Genomic DNA, 19,003 nt, shown 5'->3' on the forward strand with positions numbered 1-19,003 from the left:
TCATTGATACCATTAAACAACAGCCTCCCCTCAAAATGGTTATTCTCCCCTTTAAGAATATTCTGCTCCCTCTCTGTGACATCCTTGTACAAAAATTACACATCCGAATAATAAACCTTACACTCATCAGGTCATCATAAAAGGATTACATGACACATTGAAGGTTTGGGGAGACCTTTTGAGAGAATGTGATGATTCAAAGGAGAATTTTTAAGCAGCAAAAGGGATTGATCTGGAACGCAATACTCACAATGCGAATATCCAGATCCTGATGTACTGAGTAATTCAGAGTTTGGCAGAACATTTACTGAGATTACCATCTGAATGTCCACCTGTAATATCCTGTAATACAAGTTTATAAAATCTGTCACTCTCCGTTCAAGTTAGAAACCCACACCATCCCCTCCTCCTGGCGCAGGATTACTGTACATAGTTACAACAGGTCATCAGGAAGGGGAATGGAGTGTTTTGTTCAGAGGGTTTTCAGTATGAGAGTTTGGAGTATATACCCGAGAGTAACGTGAGGAAGTGGTGGTGAGACCACCATATCTGGAGTAAAGTGAGCAGTTTTGGTCCCTTTAGATAAGGAAATGTGTCACTTTATTGGAGGCATTTCAGGGAAGATTCACTCGTAGAAAGTGCGGACTGCAGATGCTGGAGATCAGAGCTGAAAAATGTGTTGCTGGAAAAGCGCAGCAGGTCAGGCAGCATCCAAGCAGAAGGAGAATCAACGTTTTGGGCATAAGCTGAAGGGCTTATGCCCGAAACATTGATTCTCCTGCTCCTTGGATGCTGCCTGACCTGCTGTGCTTTTCCAGCAACACATTTTTCAGCAGGGAAGATTCACTGGGATGATCCCTGGTTTGGAGAGATTATCTTTTAAATAAAGGCTGAACAGGTTGGGACTCTACTCATTGGATTTTGGAGAAAGAGAGGTGATCTCATTGAGACAGATGGGATTCTTAAGGGGTTTGACAGGTTAAATACTGAGTGGATGTTTCCGAGTGTTAATACTGAAAAGGGAGTCTGGAACCAGATTCTGGGTCAGTCGCGGAATCAAGGGTTCTGCTTCAGATTCGTCAAGTTTAAGGCGACACAGAGGTGGGTAAGGGGTTTCAGTAGCAATGGAGCTGGGGTGAGGTGGAGACAGACAATGTTTAAGAGATTGGAATTCCCTGGTGTTTGGGATTGTGCAGATGTCTGGTCAGAAGGTCACCTTAGGGTCAAATATAACAGCAATATTGTGAAGAACGTATTTCTGCCTCAGACAGTTACCAGGGAGAGGGAGAGGCTCAGCAGTAAGAGAAAGGAGTTTGGAATAACAACTGAAGGCAATGGGTTTAACCGTTACAATGTTTCATTGGAGGAAACTGCAGCTAATCAAGTAGTGGGAATGTGATAAGCAGTTTGGTAACTGAGTAACAGTGGAACAATGGAGAGGGATGGTGGGGAGGGAGAGCTGGGCAGTGTCAATGTACATGTGAAACCTAACATGGTGCTTTTTCACAATGTCAACTCCTGGCAGTATGTAGATGAGATACAGGAGAGAGCAAGGATAGATACTGGAGGGACACCAAATGCAAGGAATTCAGAAAGGAAAGAGAGAGTGGAAATGGAGCAGGATTTTCCAAAAACCATGAGGTCAAAAGGAAGTTTTTCAAAGAAGGGGAGAGAAGGGCATAACCAGAAAAGACAGACAGCCAGAACAAGGAACAATATCTGTGAATCGGTGAGGAGGAGGAGGAGACAGAGTGTTGGAAAGTCTGTGGTTTAGCAAGCTTTGGGTAAATTGTAAAGATGGGCTCTGATAAGGCTTAACAAGAGACTGGAGAAAGATGTAGGTTTAGGACAAAAACCAGGAACACCACGTGAGGCAGTTTGGCTCGGTGGGCTAGTGGGAGGGAGGGAAGCAGCAGATCGGATTATCTCAGTCATGGTGACAGAGAAACTCCATGTGCTCCTCACTCATGTTATTGGAGGGGAGGATAGAGGAGACAGGATGATGGACAGTGTTTTACAAAGAAACAAATCCAGGGTTAGTGTTATTTAAAATGAGTGAACAAACCTGATGTGTTTAGCTTTTATCCAGAATATTAAAACAAACGACTGAAGTCCTGGTTCGAATCCCATCTTTATAGATGGTGGAATCTGAATTCACGAAAAAATAACTGGAATTAGGAATCTCCTGATTTCCATGAAACCATTGTCAATGGTAAAAAAGAAATCCTGCCAACCTGACAGCGGCCCAGCCAGCTACTCACTGTACTAATCACTGCAAAGTCTCAACACAGGAATGAAACTGGATGGACCATGTGGCATCTAACAAGGCACCAGAAATTACAACCACAGAATCAGCCCTCTCGATGGTGCAACGCCCTCCTCACTAACATATGGTTTTTGGTGCCAAAATGTGGAGAGCTGTACCTCAGACTAGTCAAGAAGCAGCCTGACATAGTCATATTCACGGAATCATCCCTTACAGACAATGACCAGACACCACCATCACCATCCCTCGATATCGAGAGTGTGGTGCTGGAAAAGCACAACAGTCAGGCAGCATCAGAGGAGCAGGAGAATCGACGTTTTGAGCCTCAGCCCTTCATCAGTCTGATCTGGTGTGCTTTTCCAGCACCACACTATCGACTCTGACCTCCAGCATCTGCAGTCTTCAATTTCTCCTAAAATCTCTGGATATGTCCTGTCCCACCGGCAGCACAGACCAGACAGAGGTGGTGGCACAGTGGTGTACAGACAGGGAGGATTCGCCCTGGGAGTCTCATGGCTCCTGCTGATTACCATGTACCGTCCTCCCTTGGCTGATGGATCAGTTCTCCTTCATGTTGAACAACATTTGGAGGAAGCACTGAGGCAACAAAATGGTGTCAAACATACTCTGGGTACAGGATTTCAATGTCCACAATCGAGACTGGCTCTGCAACAGAATTACTGACTGAGCTGGCCAGGTCCTAAAGGACATAGCTGCTCAACTGAGTCTGCAGTGGGTGGTGAGGGAACCAACAAGAAGGAAAAAAACATACTTGATCTCATTGTTATGAATTGACAAGCTGCAGATATGTCTGGCCATGACAGTTATCGGTAAGAACGACCATCACATGTTCCTTTTGGAGACAATGCCTTGCCTTAAAGTTGAGAAAACCTCCGCTGTGTTGAGTGGCACTATCACCATTCTAAATGGGACAGACTTCAAAGAGATGTAGAATCTCAAATAGGGTATCTATAAGGTACTGTGGGACATCAACAGCAGCAGAACTGTACTCCAGCACAATCTGTAATCTCATGGGTTTGTAAATCCTGCTCTCACCCATCACAATGGACAGTAAAGGAGGGCTTGCCAAGAGCAGCACCAGGCATACCTAAAAATGAAGTGCTAATCTGGTGAAGCTATCAAACAGAATTACCTGCATATCAAACAGCATCAGCAGCAAGCAACAGAGCTAAGTGTTCCAACATCCAATGCAACAGATCGGAGCTCTGCAGTTCTGCCACATCCAGTTGTGAACGGTGATGGACAATTAAACAACTCACTGGGGGAAGCATCACAGAAATCCCCACCCTTACTGATGGAGGGGCCTCACATACCCATGTACCAGATAAGATGACAGCATTTGCAGCAATCTGCAGCCAGAAGTGCAAAGTGGGATGATCCATCTCAGCCTTCTCCAGTGGTTTCCAACATCACAGATGTGAGTTTTAAACCAGTTCGATTCAGTTTGAATCGCATCAAGAAATGGTTAAGTAGTTAAAGGCTACTGGCCCTGCTAATATTCTGGCAATCATACTGATGGCTTGTGCTCTAGAACTTGCCACCCACCGAGCCACGTACCGCTCCAGCACTGGCATCTACCGACAATGTGGAACATTGCCCAGGGATGTTCAACACAAAAGCACAGAACAATCCAACCCAGGCAATTTCCATCTATCAGTCTACACTCGATCAGCAGTAAAGTGATGGAAGATGTCATCACCAGGGCTACCAAGCAGCAGCTGCTCTGCAACTTTAGGCTCCACCAGGGCCAATAAGCTCACGATTGTGTCACCGCCTGATTCACAAACTGACAACCAGTTGAATCCCAGAGGTGAGGTGAGGGTGATAGCTCAGCCCCACTCCAAGATCACTATTTCGAGCTGATTTCACCCTTGTCTCAACACAATGTGATGAAAGTATATGAGCTATCTCTAGACTTCATTATCCAAACTCACTCCCTGGCCAGCTTCCCATATTCAACCTCCCTGTAATCTCAAGAACATCTAAATATCTGCTTGTTGATTCATCAAAAGTCTCCTATTCATAAGCAACAACATAGAGTCATAGAGATGTACAGCATGGAAACAGACCCTTCGGTCCAACCCATCCATGCCAAACAGATATCCCAACCCAATCTAGTCTCACCTGCCAGCATGTGGCCAATATCCCTCAATTTAAATTTCTCACACTTGATTTAATTCCTGGCTGTGATAATCCCTAGCTCCCTGCACCACACACACTTTGAGACCTCGACAACCCATTTTCTTTGAGACTCCCAACAATTTGTTAATTCATTACTTCATCTGTTTGGCTGTTTCTACAGTTGCTGAAGCAGCATGGTCTGAAATTTGCAACCAAAATCTCACAGGTCTGTTTTCCACCTTTAAGACATCCCTCAAAACCTACTTTTGGTCACCTGACCTAATATCTCCATCTCTGGCCTTATGTCTAAAGTTCTCAATAGTATTTTTGTGAAATTATAAGCATGATAATAAAAATACAAACTGTTGTTGATTTGACATTATTTTCAAATCATCACTGTTGCTGTAATGAATAATCTATAATGTCTCTGACCCAACCACATTGTAGGAGCACCTTCACCACACAAACTGCAGCTGTACAAGAAAGTCAAACATCACCCTCTCCACAAGCAACAGGGCTTTGGCATTAATCACTGGTATCTGTGGAAGGAGAAACACAGTTGATGTTTCATGGAGTGCAAAATGGATTACAGGGAATGAAAATGGTGCAGAATTTGATAGCCAGAAATGGAAGGAAAATACACTTGCTTTTTGGAAAAAAGAATTCTTGACTGTCAAAAATATTCAAGAAAAAAGTAATCTGATAATAGAGCAGCACATGGTCAGGGACTGGGCCGCAGTGAAAAACTCATTTGCAAAGGTCTATAAAAGTAATAATACAGTAGTAAACAGACCAAAAATACACCCATGGTTCGAGACTGAGGAAGCCAGATATTGACAAAGTGGTGATGAGGGAGCCCAGAGGTGAATCAGAGCTGTATTGGCTGCTATGATCCCAATGACTCTAAACGAGAGAAAGGCTGCACATGCGCCTGGCTGCACCTTGCCCCCTACAAAGATGGCGGCCGCGCACGTGTCCTGTGAATCGTTGTCCCGAATAAAGATGGCGGCGCTCACTCAGGCCTGCAGCCGCGCTGAGGCAATTCCCCATTTACTGCAAACACGGGACTGGGACGTTCAAATTTGTGTTTTCCGACGTGCACAATTTGTTTGTAAAACCTCTCCACTCATAGCAACACAGTTTTTCTCCAGTTTCCCTATTTATTTTTTTCCTTACCGTATTCTTTCTTTCCATAACTTCCCGAGCATTCATTACAGCGACTCTGCGCCGCGCGCGAGGGTGATCACATGGTTTAGTTTAGCTCCGCCCGACATTCACTTTGATTGGTTGGAGGACCAACATCCCGCTAGGTCATCCAGCTCCGCCCACCGTCCTTTCATTGGTCCGGTGCTGACATCAATCACCCGGAGTCCCTTTGTTGGCGAGAACATGCGCAGTGTGTCCTCCTTCAGCTGATATGTTGGGTAATGTGATGGGAGAGTTTACTGAGGGTAAGAATTCCCTTTGTGTGAGCTCTGCAGTAGATTTCCTCTATTCATGGAGGGGATTGCCTCCCTACTCATGACTGTATAGCTGTGATTGATGAATCAATGCCTTCTGAATCAGTACATAAACACCCCATTTTCACTCCTTTACACAACATCTGAGATCTTAAGCACATTGTATCACGCTCTTCTTTGGAAACAAAAAAAAACATGAAATAGAGCCTCAAGGAATCGGTGCAGGAGTAGGGCATTCATCGCCTTCAGCTTGTTCCCCCATTCTATCAGATCATGGCTTGGCCAACCCAGACCTCAATACCTCTTTTATGCTTGATCCGCATCGCCCTCAACTGCTCAATATTTCAAAAATCTATTTGCCCTTTTTTAAAATAATTTGAGATAGAATCATAGATTCCCTATTATGTGGAAACAAACAGGCTCTTCAGCCCAACAAGCCAGAACAACCCTCCGAAGAGTCAGCCAACCATTCCCCTCCCACACTTAACTTTCACAATTGTTTGGGTGCGGAAATTCTAGCCATTCACAGAGAAAAAGTTCTTTACTTTTTCTAAAATGAATGTTCCCTTATGTAATGTCCCTTGGTTTGAGACTTCACTGGTGCTAGAAAATCTAGTCAACATCTACTCTGTCAAGCTCCTCAGAATCTTGTTTCCATAAGATCACTCCTGCTTATCTATTCTTGATAGGTCAACACTTTCGTCCTCGAAACATCTAATTGAATCTTTTTTGAATGGTCTCCGATGTTGGTTTATCCTTTATTAAATATGGGAGCTAACATTGTATACAACACTGCAAGTGAGGACTCACCAACAGCCAGTGTGGTAAACCAATCGTCAATCCATGCTAATACATTACGCCGATACCATGAGCTCCTAAATTGAGCAATTGACTTTTATGTAGCACCTTATCATTTGCATTTTTAAAATCCAAATACAGATCATTGGATTGCCCTTTATCAGCCCTGCTTGTTATCTCCTCAATGAACTGTCGCAAATTTGTCAAAGATAATTTCTCTTTCACAAAACCCAGTCTACCATGTTTAATGATAAGCTTTTCTAAATGTCCTGCAATTTCTTACTTTAATATTTGACTCTGTAGATTCTTTCGGTAGCTTTGTTAAGTATGATTCCCCTCTCTTAAATCCACGCGGACTCTGTCCAATCCTGTCACTGTTCAGTAAGAAACTTGACTGTATCCCAATGTAGTTAGTAAATGTATCTATATTTATTTTTAAAAATCGATTACTTATCAATGCTGGACCCATGCAATATCAATAAATTAGTGACTCTGAATTTGGGTAATAATATTTTTTCTGTTAATTCCTTTACGTACTGTGTTATGCAGACAGCGCCAAGCTGTTACTCTCAATTGTGAGTAACTTTGAAAATAATATATTTTAAAAATGACATCCCAAAATACTGCCTCATTATTGGGCAAGGAGGATTTTGCATTCAATAGTTTGCAGATAAAATTGAACAGCTTTTTGCTGCAATTTGGCCAGACTGCAGGTTACTCCAAAGTGGCAACTCTGCTCTCAAATTCTTCCTTGACACTGCCCAAGGCGATACTGGTGGGACTTCACTTTGCCATTCTTGTTCACCAGCTTTATTTCCAGGTTTAATCCTATAATCATTCTAGAGCTTGTAATTTTAACCAAACTTATCTTTTGGGTACATATGTAAATATCATACTGAAATGTTGCACTGAATGGTAACAAATCTGAAATTAGTCTCTAATCCGATAGTAACGTGCTTCGACCTTTCTACGTATGTGTTGCCTTAAGTCTATGCCAGTTATTTTTCTGAAGCCTGTGATTGCTGATGAAGGGCTTATGCCTGAACCATCAACTCTCCTGCTTCTCGGATGCTGCCTGACTTGTTGTTCTTTTCCAGCATGACACTTTTTGACTCTGATGTCCAGCTTCTTTGGTCGTCACTTTCTCCTTTGAGTAGATTAAACCAAGAATATTTTTTGTTGATCAAAGTGCAATAGGAACCAATTCATGAAATTCAGATATCTCACATTTACCTTAACTATGTGAAGGCTAAGGCATTAATAAATTATTGTCAGTAATTGAAACCGTGCTGACAAACTTGTGCAGTATCAGTGCCTCAGCTTTAGAGTGTTCCCAGATATCGCACAGCTGCAGTATTTTGTTTTGCACTCGGCTATATTTTGTTCTCAATTGTTTCTTTGTGAAAGATTACAAAATTAACTTAGATGAATGAACTTTTGATTTCTTTAACCAATGTTAGAGAAAACAACGTCAGTATTTCAAGTGCTGATAAAGTAAAATAAAATGATAATCAGTAGAAAGGGTTTAAGATGGATATGGAACAAATGCTGGGATTAGATTAATTTAGGATATCTGGTCAGCATGGGCAAGTTGGACTGAAAGATCTGATTGTGTGTTGTACAACTGTGACTTCATTCTCTCAAGTATTCAAGAATTTGAATACTTCGAGGAGGAAAAGGAGAATTTATGCAGAGAATGCACTTGAAATGATAATTGAGGTGTATCAAACTCACATTGTTTCATGACCTTTTCCTCTGGGTTCTTCAATGAACAAACTTGTTTTATTATCTGAATAACTATGTACCATGTGATTTGTTTTGCACAAAATATTTCGTTAGGATCTCGTGAACTATTAAGAAGTGTTCATGTTTAAAATTTAGGCAGCGTGATTATTAAGCAAGAAAAGGTGAGTGTTTTACTCCCACTGAATCATTGCTCTATAAAAGGTGACAAGCTTTTTATCTTTTCTGGGCACTGAATATATGGAAATCAATTCTGAAGGAAAAAATCCTCGACGGTGATTTTTTTTTGGATTACTTACAGTGTGGAAACAGGCCCTTCGGCCCAACAAGTAACACCGACCCGCCGAAGCGCAACCCATCCAGACCCATTCCCCTATACCTAACACAATTTAGCATGTCCAATTTACCTGACCTGCACATTTTTGGACTGTTGGAGGAAACCGGAGTACCTGGAGGAAACCCACGCAGACACGGGGAGAATGTGCAATCTCCACACAGTCAGTCACCTGAGACGGGAATTGAACCCGGGTCTCTGGTGCTGTGAGGCAACAGTGCTAACCACTGTGCCACCCCAATTACTCCCCATATGTTCCCACATATGGGGAGTAATTGCTTCTGGTCACTCTTCAGGCTATAGAGGCTCGGAAAGAAATGAGTTGGCAAAAGTTTGTCCATCCAAATGATGTTGCTATGCTCAACTTGCAAGATCTATTGAAGAAACACGTGTTTCAGAGTGTATGCAATAAACCTGAACATTGTTATTTTTTCACAGAGCTTGGGACCCGACTGGAGCAGCAATGAAGCTCGTATTGTTTTTTTAAATTTCCGAGCTTGCCAAATTATTGTTGGTAAATGCAGGTGACTTTATCAAAGCACATTTCACACTCCCCAGCTAGGAATTTGGTCCCAATTCTGTCAGTCCATCCATTCCTTTGGATCACAGGTATTTTAGATGTGAGCATTCCATTTAACTATTTGAATTGAATACTTCAGTGGTTAAATCCTCTTGCATTCTTAATTTCAAATTACTCAATGTGATTTTTTTGTCCCCCCTGAATTTGCCAAGCACTGGGCAGTTCTGGAATATTCCAAATATTTACAATAGATGCATTCACACTATTGAAGGCAACCTGGCAGATTTGAATACCATTCAGGTAGTCAACACCAAGACATAAGTAACTTTATGAATTGCTTACTGTACACCAACAACGCAAACCAAGTATCAGTGAAACCACAGACTGTTTCCCAAGGATTCCCAAATCTAAACAGTGCATTCCAGATATGCTCACTATCACCATCTGGGAGCAGTCTCCAAAAGTGCTCCCAGAATTTAGAAAGTGCATTCACTGCCCTCCAAAGCTCAATCTGCTGTCACAGGCTTCACTCTTATTGTATACAATGGTAGTTATTGTCCAGTTCTTTAACGTGACAAATGATTTTTCAAACAATTTATAAAATACTTTAAATCCTGAAGAAATGTGATGTCAGCCCTTTGTAGAAGTGAAAGAAAGTGTGACGTTTGTTTGACCTTTGGCTCTATGTATCAGACTGAACTGAACCTTTAGCAAGATGTGGGATGTTTCCCACACACTTTGTTTAAAAAAAAGCAAAGATTTTGCTCTGAGATTTAAATGTTCAATCAGGTTTAATAAAAATCTTTCCAAAAATTGAGAGTTTGACTTCAGCTCCTGTAAAGAGACACGCTCTTTGCCTTCAATTTTGTGACATGTGATCATTCTTCGGTAAAGGTGGCTGTGTGCAACACTGCAGGATGTTGTCTGAAGTGCCTCATTGGGTGGATGAGCTTTATTACTGGTGTAACTCGGCTAATTTTGAAATGGAATGTTACTTTGAGTTAAATCTTGTTTTTAAACTGAGATGTGCTTGTGTAACTCAAGTGTGGAAACTATGCTCATGTTTGCAATGAACCTTTCACTTTTGGAGATTAGTATTTTTCCGATCTGTTTTGTAAATAAAGTTGAATATCGAAAGCACAGTGATGGAGAACTGCAGGCCCAGCAGCATCTCTGAGGGGAATTAAACATTGTAAGTTCCAAGTCCAATGACCCTTTGTCCATTCAGACAAAAACTTGAAATGTAACATTTTTTTTTCTCTTCACCAATGCCCTCAGAACTGCTGAGTTTCTCCAGCACTTTGTTTCTGGGTTTAGATCACCAGCACCTGCAGTTTATTGTTTAGATCCTATGATTTGACTTGTGGAGCGAGAGGCAGCAACTGTGATCAACGAGGATAAAACTCCCCAACCACAGAAAACAAACTGGTTCTTTATACTTTTCAAAACACTACTGTAAATAAGAAATGCAATTAAGCTGAATGCAAGATGGTATACCACCGGCCTTGTCTCAAACCTGCTACTCATCTTTGAGAACTCATCTCTCAGAATTGTGTTTGCTCGCTTCCTTTGAGATCACGGTCCACAAATGTCCCAGTTCCAATTCTTGGGCCAGGCCCGGTTACCACATTGCTGTGGGGTGGGGAGCTTTATGTCAGCCTGAAGTTTTTGTTAATAACAACATTGCAGGTTGAAGTTGACGGTTTTGACGAATATTGCGTCGTTAAACTTGGAGGCAATCCTTCCGAATGTATTGACTAACTGGACTGAGCCTGTTTACATGCAGCCCTGTTAGTAGTGCTGTAATATTCTAAGTTAAGAATCACACAACACCGGTTATAGTCCATCAGGTTTAATTGGAAGCAAACTAGCTTTCGGAGCACCGCTCCTTCATCAGGTGAGTGTGGAGGGCACAATTCTAAGGCACAGCATTTATAGCAAAAATTTATAGTGTGACGTAACTGAAATTGTCCATTGAAAAATACCTTGGTTGTATGTTGAGTCTTTCATCTGTTCGAATACCATGATAGTTTCACTTCTTTCATGTATAAATCACAAAACCTTTCTTCAAAAGTTGCATTTCTGACAGTGGCCCATCAAATCACTCATTGTATTAGTCACTGCACAGTCTCAACAAAGGAATGAAACTGGATGGACCACATTACATCTACCAATGCACTGGAAAATACAACAACACAATCAGCCCTCTTGACCCTACAACCTCTGTCTCACTGTGGGCCAACAGCAGTACCAGAACTGTACCCCAGCCCAATTTTGTAATCTAATGGCCTGGTATATCCCCCACTCAACCATTAACATCAAGCCAGGGGAATCAACACTACTTCAATGGAGAGTTCCGCAGGGCATGCCACGAGCAATACCAAACATACCTGAAAATGTGGCGCCAACCTGGTGAAGGTACAGTGCAAGCAACACCAAATAGAACTATGTGATCCAACAACCAGTGGATCAGATCTGAGCTCTGCAATTTTGTCACACCTAGTCAGGAATGGTGATGGGCAATTAAACAACTCACTGCAGGAAGCATCACAGATATCCCCACCCTTAATGATGGAGGGGCCTCACACATTCATACAACAGATAAGACGACAGCATTTTCAGCAATTTTCAGCCAGCAGTGCCAAGTGGATGAGGCTTCTCCATTTGTCCATGACATCACAGATGTGAATCGAATTGGTTGAAAACCCATTTCAAATCAGATCAAGAAATGGACAAGTAGTGTAAAGGCTATGGGCCCTGCTAGCATTGTGGCAATATATACTGATAGCTGTGCTCCAGAACTTGCTGAAAATGTGTTGCTGGAAAAGCGCAGGCAGGTCAGGCAGCATCCAAGGGGCAGAAGAATTGACGTTTCGGGCATGAGCCTTTCTTCAGGAATGAGTTTCTGAATGCTGCCTGACCTGCTGCGTTTTTCCAGCTACACATTTTCAGCTCTGATCTCCAGCATCTGCAGTCCTCACTTTCTCCTCCAGAACTTGCTGCCCACCAAGACAAGTACTGCTCCAGCACTGGCACCTACCGATATTGGGAAATGTTTCCCAGTGTTGTTCAACACAAAAACGCAGGACACATCCAACCCAGCCAATTTCCCTCCATCAGTCCACACTGGCTCAGCAGTGAAGTGATAGACATTGTCATCGATAGTGCTGTCAAGCACATGCTCACAATAACCTGCTCAGTGACGCCCAGTTTGGGTTCTTGCAGGGCCAATCAGCTTCTGAGCTTGTTACAGACTTGATTCACAAACTGACAAACAGCTGAAGGTAACAGCCCGTCCCACTCCAAGACCACTATTTCGACTTCAGTGATATCATCTGACCTCACCACAGTCTCAGCTAATTTAATGAAATTTTCATTCATTCATTTTATGAACTCTAGATTTCATTATCTAAACCAACTCCTGGCCAGCATCCCACAATCACCCTCCCTATAATCTCCAGAATATTGAAAACTCTACTGCCCAAGTGTTCACTTGTACCAGAACTTGCTGATCCATCAAAAGGCTCCCATTTATAAGCAACAGCAATTTACTTTCACACCCTTGACTTAATTCCTGGCTGTAATCATTCCTATCTCCATGCATCAGACACACTTTCACATCTCAATAACTCATTTCAGTTTAGACTCCCAATGATATGTTTATTTTTGAGTTCAGCTGTGTGACTGTTTCTACAGATTCCAAGGCAACACGGTCTGGAATTCCCACCCTCTAAGATCTGCTTTCTTCCTTTAAGTCATTCCTGAAAAATTGCTTATTTCGCAAAGGTTTGGTCACCGGACATAATATCTGTCTGTAGCCTTACGTCAAAAGTTCTCAATATTTTGTGAAATTAAAAATGTGTTGATTTATACAGATATCTTCTACTCTTCACTATCTCTGAGTGCATAATCTGTAATGTCTCCTACCCAACCACGTTGTGGGAGCACCTTCACCATACCAACTGCAGCAGTACAAGGAAGTCAAACATCACCTTCTCAACAGGCAACAGAGCTTTGGCCTTGATCACTGGTATCTGTGGAAGGAGAAATACACATCATGTTTCAGGGAGTGCAATATGATTTATGGGGGAATGAAAATGGTGCAGAATTTGACTGTCAGAAATGGAAGGAAATTCCACTCACTTATTGGAAAAAAAAAGAACTCTTGACCGTCAAAGATATTGTGGAAAAAATAACCTGATAATAGAGTATATGGTCAGGAGCCAGGCAGCAGTGGACAATTCATTTACAAAGAGGACTGTGAACGTAATAGTAAAATACTACACAGAGCAAAAATACACACGAGAGAAAGCTAGATAACAAACAAGTGGACATCAAGGAGCCCAGAGATGAATCAGAGCAATGTTCACTTTTATGATCCCACAGTCAGATGTCTAGCACAGAAATAGACTTTTTGGTCCAACCCATCTTTGCCAACCAGATATTCTAACCTAATGTATTCCCATTTTCCAGCACTTGGCCAACATCCCTCTGAACCCTTCCTATTCAAATGCCTTTGAAATGTTACAATTTTAGTTGCCCTTTAGGCTCCTTTTGAATTTCCCACCCCACCCTAAACCTATATCCTCTAGTTCTGGGATCTACCAACCCTTGTCTACTTACGCTATCAATGTCCCTCACGATTTTTATAAGCCTCTATAACATCACACCTCAGTCTATGACACTGCAGGGAAAATGGCCCCAGCCTATTATGCCTCTCCCCGCAACTCATATCCTCCAACACTGGCAACATCCTTGAAAATCTATTCTCAAACCTTTCAAGTTTCAGTGCCTCCTTCTGATGGGAGGGACCAGAACTACACACAATATTCCAAAAGTGACCTAACCAATGACCTGTCCAGCTCCTTTACCCAATGCTCTGACCAATAAGGGGAAGCATACCAAATGCCTTCTTCACTGTCGTATCTACCTGCAACTCTACTTTCAAGGAAATATGAACCTACATTCCAAGGTCTCTTTGTTCACAAGATTTTCCAAGATCTTACAATTCAGTGTGTGAGTCCTGCTCTGATTTGCTTTTCTAAAATGCAGCACCTCACATTTATCTAAATTAAACCCTATCTGCCACTCCCCAGCCCATTGTTCCATTCAATCAATATCCCATTGTACTTTGAGATACCCTTTATCACTGTCCACAATACCTCCAATTTTGGTGTCACCTGCAAACTTACTAACTGTACCGCCTCTATTCACATCCAAATCATTTAAATGAATGAAAAAACAAATCCAGAAAAAAAAATCCATTTCTCTGGGTGCGAATATGCTCTGTGCAAATCCTGCCCTGTGACTCCCTACCAGAGAGGGCTGCACATGCGTCCCGCTGAACTTTGCCCCCAACAAAGCTGGCGGCTGCACGGGTCCAGTGAATCGTTGCCCCGAATAAAGATGGTGGTGCTTACTCGAATCAATCGCTGGATGAGGCATTTTCCCGTTTACTGCAAAAACGGGACTGAGTTTCAAATTTGTATTTTCGATGTGCACCAAATGTCTGTAAACCCTCTCAACCCATACCGACACCATTTCCCTCCCGCTTCCTGCTGTTTATTTCTATCTTTACCAACAGCTCTCCATCCACACATCCCGAACAGACCGCGAGGATGATCAAGTGGTCTAGTCTAGTCCCGCCCCTCATTCACCCTGATTGGTCGGAGGACCAACTGTGCGCCAGGTCCTCCAGCTCTGTCCCTGCCTTTCCATTGGTCCGCCGCTGACATCAATCACCCGGGGCGCATTGTTGGCTGGAGCATGCGGATTGCTTCGTGGCTTTTGTTGCTGTTCATGAGTTACAAAAATGACCACAGCATCTCAAAACCCCCTGATGAAGAAGCAGCAAACCTAGTGCTTCCAAATAATCCTGTTGACCAATAGCCTGGTGTTCTGTGAATTTTACTTTTGTCCATCCCAATCCAACACCAACACCTCCAAGTCACGAATGACCGGGGGATGTATAACCGAAGATCTAGGAACAGTAGAAGGCCGTCCTGCCCTTCGAGCCTGCTCTGCCATTCAATAAGATCATGGCTGATCATTTCGTGGACACAGAACCATTTACCCACGTTCTCACCATGTTCATTAATTAATTACATTTTTAAAAATCTAACCTAGTTTTAAAAACGTTTTCTGAACGAGCACCAACTACTTCCCTGGGCAGTGAATTCCATAGAGGTCAAGAAGTTCCTTGTCAATTCAGTCTTAAATTTGCTGCCTCTAGTCTTGCGGTGATGCCCTCTTGTCCTAGCTTCACCTGCCAATGGAAACAGCTCTCTACTTCTATTTTATCCATTCCATTCATTATTTTATATGTTTTCATTCTTCTGAATTCCAATGAATATAATCCCAATCTACTCAGTCTCTGTTAAGCCGAACCTCTCAACTCTGGAATCAACCTAGTTAACCTCCTCTGCACCCCATCTTTTCTCAAGTAAGGAGACAAAAACTACATGCAGTACGCCAACACCCAAATACAGCTGAAACAAAACCTCTGCTTTTAAACACAATCCCTTCAGCAATGAAGGACAAAATTCCATTTGCTTTCTGAACTGATTATTGTATCTGGTGACCAGCCTTCATGTAGAAGGATGCTTAGGTCACTCTGCAGAGCAAATAATGCAACTTTTTAACATTCAAGTGATTTTTTTTAATGTTACTACAACCAAAGAGTATAAACTTTATATTTACAAACATTCTATTTCATTTTACAGACCATTACCCACTCACTCCATGTTGAAATGTTCCTCTGCAAAGTTTCACAGTCCTCCGCTCACTTTGTTCCGCTAATCATCTTAGTGTCACATGCAAACGTTGACACCCTACGTGTGGTTCCAACTCCAAATCATCTGTATCAGTTGTAAATAATTGCAGTCACAACACCGATCCCTGAGGCACACTAATTGTCAATGATTGCCAGCCAGAATAATGCTCATTTATCCCCACACTTTGCTTCCTATTAGTCAACCAATCTTCTATCCATGCTAATACTCTGCCGGTAACGCCATGCACCCTTATATTATGCAACAGCCTCTTGCACAGCACCTTGTTGATGGTCTTTTGGCAATCCAGGTACACCGCATCCACTGGGTCCCCGTTGTCTACCTTGCTTGAAAAGTCTTCATAGAATTCAAAAAGATTGGTCAAGCATGACCTGTCCCTCATGCTGTGTCTGTACAATGGGACAATTTCTATCGAGATTCTCTATTATTTCTTCCTTGATAATAGACCCAAGCATCTTTTCCACTACAGAGAATAAAGTAACTGGTACATAATTCCCCACTTTTTGTCTACTTCCTTTTAAAAACATTGGTGTCACTTTTGCTGTTTTGCAGTCTGCTGGGACTGCCACAGGCTCCAGTGAATTTTGGAAAATTACTGCCAGTGAATTTGCTATTTTTCCTAGCATCTCTTTTAGTACCCTGGAATGCATTCCATCAAGGTGAGGAGACTATTCTATTGTTAGCTCAATTACCTCAAAACAGTCTAAAGCTAGCTGTTCTGTAATAATGATAGTTTCCAAATCTTCACCTACCTTTGTCTCTTTGCTAGTTACTGGAAAGATATTAGTATCCTCCACTGTGATATCCCATAACTAAATGCTTCTTCTCATTTTCCAAAGGACCAACATTTACTTTAGCCATTCTTTTCTCGTTATATATATTTATATAAACTTTTCCTTTCTGTCTTTGTAATCTGTGCTAGTTTATTTTTCTCATGTTCTATATTACTTTTCTTTATAGCTCCTGTGGCTTTCGGTTGACCTTTAACATTTTCCCAGTTCTAGTTTCATGCTGTTTTTGGCCACTTTGTCCGACTTCTCTTTCAACTTGATTTTCCAGAACAGCAACCCAATTCTCCAAGCATTTCACATACTATTTCTTCTTGCGATGGTACTCTCGAGCTGCTTCCCTGTTTCTCATGAGGCGGAACTCACGTTTACGAGTGGTTTCTTCAGCATTCTGGGGCTGGCTTTGCAGGACTGGTGAAGATGCCATAACCATTCCCTGGTCAGCAGTGGAGTTAGGAGTTCTACAGATCTGATAGGTTTGGACATCTCCAGCAGCACCTTGAACAAGCATTTGGCTGCCCAGCACAAAGATTTGCGGTCCATCAGGGCTCTGTGCATACTGTATAATGGCTGCTCCAACCTTGGCTGTCGCTGTATTGGTCATTGTTCATGTGTGGAGTCCTTGCATTTAATCTGTACCATTGTTGGCCAGCTGAATTGCTTCCCCCTGTGTCATAGCAATGTATTGTCCACTGCTAATCTGATAGATGGGTGTCTGCATCATCGTTGTAGTAATGGTTGAGACAGTCTCTTCTTCTGATTTCTCCTCATCGATTTCTTGGCACACTGGGGGGATCAGAAGAAAGTTCATTCAGGATTTTCCTGTATGAAGGCCATCTCGATAGAATTTCTCTACGTTTCTGAGAGTCAGTCGTGCTATCCACAGATTCCTGGGAGTCTTCATTTTAAAGTATAGTAGAAATCTGAGCAGTCTGAACTTGAGGGGACTGCGTGACTGAGGACTGAGCTGCTTGGATAACGACTTGGACTTGAACAGTCTGCCCATTCGGCAATTGCACTAAAGTTACTGCTGGACTTGTTGTTGATTGGATCCCAGGCATGGTTACCTGCATGGTCACATGATATATTAATGATCTGGATGAAGGGATGGGGGCATTCCAACGAAGTTTGCTGATGATACGAAGTTAGGTGGACAGGCAAGTAGTACTAAGGAAGTGGGGAGGCTGCAGAAGGATCTAGACAGTTTGGGAGAGTGGTCCAGGAAATGGCTGATGGAATTCAACGTGAGCAAATGCGAGGTCTTGCACTTTGGAAAAATGAATACAAACATGGACTACTTTCTAAACGGTGAGAAACTTCATAAAGCCAAAGTACAAAGGGACCTGGGAGTGCTAGTCGAGGATTCTCTCAAGGTAAACATGCAGGTTGAATCCGTGATTAAGAAAGCGAATGCGATGTTGTCATTTATCTCAAGAGGGTTGGAATATAAAAACAGCGATGTGCTACTGGGACTTTAAAAATCTCTGGTTAGGACCCATTTGGAGTACTGTGTCCAGTTTTGATCCCCACACCTCAGGAAGGGCATACTGGCACTAGAGCGTGTCCAGCGGAGATTCACACGGATGATCCCTGGAATGGTAGGTCTAACATATGAGGAATAGCTGAGGATCCTGGGATTGTATTCATTGGAGTTTAGAAGGTTAAGGGAGATCTAATAGAAACTTACAAGATAATACATGGCTTGGAAAGGGTGGACACTCGGAAATTGTTTCCGTTAGGTGAGGAGACTAGGACCGGTGGGCACTGCCTTAGAATTAGAGGGGATAAATTTAGAACAGAAATGCGGAAACATTTCTTCAGCCAGAGCGTGGGGCCTGTGGAATTCATTGCCATGGAGTGTAGTGGAGGCTGGGACGCTAAATGTCTTCAAGGCAGAGATTGATAAATTCTTGATGTCACAAGGAATTAAGAGCTACGGGGAGAATGTGGGTAAGTGAAGTTGAAATGCCCATCAGCCATAATTAAATGGCGGAGTTGACTTGATGGGCCGAATGGCCTTACTTCCACTCCTATGTCTTATGGTCTAATTTGATCACTGTGAGAGGTAATTTCGGTTTAAACTTTAAGATGTGCCTGGACCACAGACTGATCTATAATAAAATACAAAACCTTTGTTTCTTTTCTAACAACCATTTTATAT

At 42.4% G+C, this 19,003-nt stretch overlaps 1 long non-coding RNA gene and 1 pseudogene across 1 annotated transcript; both read right to left on the reverse strand.

The window, feature by feature from the left end:
* Window positions 1-266: 266 nt before the first annotated feature.
* Window positions 267-4,948, reverse strand: LOC148146487 (uncharacterized). Its single transcript, XR_015760837.1, has 3 exons — window positions 4,841-4,948; window positions 2,066-2,148; window positions 267-342 (listed from the first exon to the last, which is right to left on the reverse strand). It is a non-coding gene; the product is annotated as an uncharacterized LOC148146487 (long non-coding RNA).
* Window positions 4,949-17,008: 12,060 nt separating this feature from the next.
* On the reverse strand, window positions 17,009-17,903 carry LOC148146488 (cyclic AMP-responsive element-binding protein 1 pseudogene; annotated as a pseudogene).
* Between the last annotated feature and the right edge of the window lie 1,100 nt (window positions 17,904-19,003).

Source organism: Chiloscyllium plagiosum, unplaced genomic scaffold, assembly GCF_037043375.1.
Source record: "Chiloscyllium plagiosum isolate Xiang-an unplaced genomic scaffold, Cpla_swu_hap1 HiC_scaffold_21, whole genome shotgun sequence".
In the NCBI taxonomy this organism is placed as follows: Eukaryota; Metazoa; Chordata; class Chondrichthyes; order Orectolobiformes; family Hemiscylliidae; genus Chiloscyllium; species Chiloscyllium plagiosum.